This window comes from Gavialis gangeticus, unplaced genomic scaffold (genome assembly GCF_001723915.1).
Source record: "Gavialis gangeticus isolate Ggan-Ray unplaced genomic scaffold, GavGan_comp1, whole genome shotgun sequence".
In the NCBI taxonomy this organism is placed as follows: domain Eukaryota; kingdom Metazoa; phylum Chordata; order Crocodylia; family Gavialidae; genus Gavialis; species Gavialis gangeticus.
In genome coordinates, this window is record NW_017728995.1 from 59,286,701 (window position 1) to 59,290,305 (window position 3,605).

General features: G+C 45.2%; 1 protein-coding gene across 2 annotated transcripts in view; it reads right to left on the reverse strand.

Moving 5' to 3' along the window:
* Positions 1–3,605, reverse strand: part of LOC109288223 (beta-galactoside alpha-2,6-sialyltransferase 1-like) — a 148,327-nt gene that overhangs the window by 127,331 nt on the left and 17,391 nt on the right. The window contains exon 1 of one of the 2 annotated variants that reach the window (XM_019503685.1): positions 3,082–3,149. The exons of the other annotated variant lie outside the window; for it this stretch is intronic. The gene's annotated coding sequence lies outside the window, so the exon portion shown is untranslated. Of the gene's footprint in view, positions 1–3,081; positions 3,150–3,605 lie in introns of those variants that run through there. 2 annotated transcript variants of the gene reach the window in all.

The window sequence follows — 3,605 nt, forward strand, 5'->3', positions numbered from 1 at the left end:
GCAGTGTGGGGATGCAGTCAGGAAGGCCAACCGCACCTTGTCATGTATCCACAGATGCATCTCAAGCAGATCCAAGGAGGTGATACTTCCCCTCTATGTGGTACTGGTGAGGCCACAGCTGGAGTACTGCATCCAGTTCTGGCCTGTTACAAACTAGTCAGAGGGGACCAGCAGGCACTGGGGGAGTCCCTGCTCCCCCGAGCACTACCAGGAGTGACCAGGGATAACGGTCACAAGCTGGCAGAGGGCAGATTTAGGCTAGATATCAGGAGGCGCTACTTCACTGTCAGGGCAGCTAGGATCTGGAACCAGCTTCCAAGCCAAGTGGTGCTGGCTCCTACCCTGGGGGCCTTTAAGACAAGGCTAGATAATCACCTTGCTGGGGTTGTTTGACCCCAGTACTCTTTCCTGCCATGGCAGGGGGTCCGACTTGATGATCTGCTCAGGTCCCTTCCAACCCTACCAACTATGAAACTATAAAGAGGTCACAGCCCCAAAATGAAGTTCATCTTCCCCAAGAACCTCCCAGAGAGCACACAAAGAGAAGTTCCTACCTTTTATTTAAAACTATGATGATTACTATAGTTCCTGCAAATAAGACATTATTATAAATTTCTGTGGTGTTATACACTAGTTTTCCCCTTTGACTCTAGAATGTGAGTCCAATCCATTCAAACACAGAAACCATAGCTATTTAAACATGCAGCTTCACAGTAAAAAGTGAGAGATCAGGAAACAGGCAGCCCTCTTCCACTTGCTTCACAATGATCACTTAAATTTAAACCTAACTCAAATTTAGCTAGTAAACTGGTAGATTTGTAGAAGAGGATAGAGAAAATATGTTGGGAGACAGAAAATAGAATGTCCTAATGGAAAACAAACAATATCGAGGCTTAAACACAATAAATTATCCAGGCTTCCCACCCAATTTGAGGGATTATTTCCACTGACAAGCCTCCACCTGCATTGTGCTAAGCAATTAGGAAGCTGGAAAAATGAAGGGATATAGGCACATACAGAGAACAGTACTCCAAATATTTAAGTTCTAAGTCCAGGCCCAACAAAAGTTAACTAATAGTCATATTGTAAATTGAGATGCAAAATGTACATAATATCACCAATAAGATGGTATCCCAGTTAATTTAATCTTCTTTCAACCATAATGACAAGTAATAGAAAGCAACAATATATTCAGTACAAATTAACTGAACTATTTTTCAGGCATCCAAACTCATTTTTCTTCCATCTGCATCTCACACACTCCAGTATTGCCAGTGAAACTTCTCAACTGTTTTTGGAAAAGGGAATGCTCATTATGCTGTATTATTTAGACAAGGAAAAAATAATGGATGCAAGGAAAAAAATTAGGATGCCGCTTAAATTATGAAAGCATGTGATCTGTACAAGGATATTTGCAAGGAAGAAGCCTTGGACCCTACACTAGAAATCTCATTCCATTTCACTGGGGAACAGTAGGAACTTCTGAAATAGTTCTTCACCCAGAGCCAAGAAACATTCTCTCTTCCATCACATGCAGCTTCCATGGGACCTTTCTGACACTTGTTGCTATCAGATATTTTGCTTTCAATGTTATCCCTGATGAGATCAGGTTACAAGTAAATAGTTAAAAAACACTCCATACTAATGAAACAATAGCTTCTATTCATTCTTTTTTTTCACCATTTTTTATTTGACTGTGTCTTGTGCTCTACTAGGCTTCCAAGGAAAAGAAATTAGATTTGGCCCTAAAACTGACACTACAGCAAATGGAGAAGAGAAAAATAAATTGGACGGTTAAATTATCTCCTTCTCTGCTCCGGCCTATCTTTTTTATTGTTACTATTCAGCAATTTTTTTTCCCCAACAATTTCTCTATGTACCAGTGAAACACACCTTGATTTAATCAGCATGTTAGCGCAAGCTGAATGATGTTAGAAATTGCCAATTAAATCAAACAAATTAATTCTCTGAAAGCAAAATAGACTGGTTCCTGGCAGACTAACACAGAGAGAACAAAGAACCAAAACATCTACAGGAAACAAAGGGTTTGAAGCCCCAGACTTTCTTGCTTACTACAATAATTTTACAGAGTGGAAACATTCTAGATAAAAGAAAATTTAAAAAAAATCAACTCACTACTCTATTCACTAAGTTCAAAAATAAAGAGCCATAAAATTTAATCGTCCTCTCTCTCTCCCCTCCCCCAGTCTGCACCACCTCCCACTGACTCTGTTCCCCCTAACTAGAAAGCTGGCCAGACATGAACACATACAAAGATGTTGGTAGGATATTGCTACACAATAATTCACACCAGTTCCAGCTCCATTCAATAACTGGAGAAAATGAACAACAAACAATACTGCCGGAAGCCCTCCTACTCCTTCTGTTGCCCTCCCCAGAATAACATAAAACAAAGAAAAAAAGGTGGTGATGGCAGTGATGTGAGAAGTGAAGATTACAATTAAACACATGCAGAATAAAGAGAAACCTGGAGGATGAGACAGCCAGGACATCCGTACGTATAAAGAAGCATAGCCCTGTTTACAAATGTCAGACCTCACTTCTATTTTTGCTTGTGATAAAGGCAAAAATGAAGTGATTGATTTAATACAGTTCCTGAAATGGAGAGAACCCTTCAAGTGCTGATTAGTATCCTTGCCCACCAAGTCTAAGAAAACTCAGTTCCTGTGATATCTGCCCACCACCAAGAAAGCACCATTACCTTTACATGATGCTTCCCATTACTGTTACAGTTGCTCTCAGTCATTCTTCGCATGAGGGTAAGGCACCGAGTGAGCCAAGGGCCAAATTCGCTGCCTCGTCGGTGAGCAAAGGCCTCACAGGAGCGCTGTTCAATACACTCCCATGAGGAGACCCTTTCCAAAGGGCCATAAATCAGCAGCATGCTGAGACCTGAACCTGCCACCCACTACTCCACAAATTTAAAAATTCAGCTTACTCAGTCCTGCGACAAGCAGTGCGAAACCCTGCCGGTGGAGAACAAAACTTTCCCAGCACGTAGGGCAGGCAGTGCTTGTCATCCCCCACCCCCCTTCACACCGCCACATAGCTGATACCTATAGCGATGGGCCCAGCGCCTACAGCAGACACTTTCTATCCCATTGAAGCCCAAGATGCCCCTTTGAAAGAAAACGATTTAAGCCATAGAGAAAAGATACATAGTAGGTAGCTTTAGTAGGTACCGGCACAGGGGCTGCTACAATGATGGGGCAGCCTTAAACTATCCCCATTCATGCGGAAAGCTCTTCCCAGCAGAGGCACTTTCTGTTCCAGGAAGAAAGTGCCCCATGGGCGGCAGGCGCAGTGGGGGCTGCTCTCAGAGCCTGGGGCTCGGGCCGGGGCCTGCCGGCGCTCAGCGGGCGGGAGCTGGGGCCCGGCGCAGGACCCAGGCCCCGGGGACGGCGCTGCAGCCGCCAGGCTGCGAGCGGGAACTCGCCCGACACAGCACAGCGGCGTCTGGGCGGCCGGTCCTTCCCCAGGCGGATGCCGCACCCGCGCCGTCCTGCGGGAGCCGCAACAGTTGCCAGATCCCTGCGGGGCGGCGGCATCGCCCCCATCCGGGGGCGCCGGAGCCACAGCCGGTC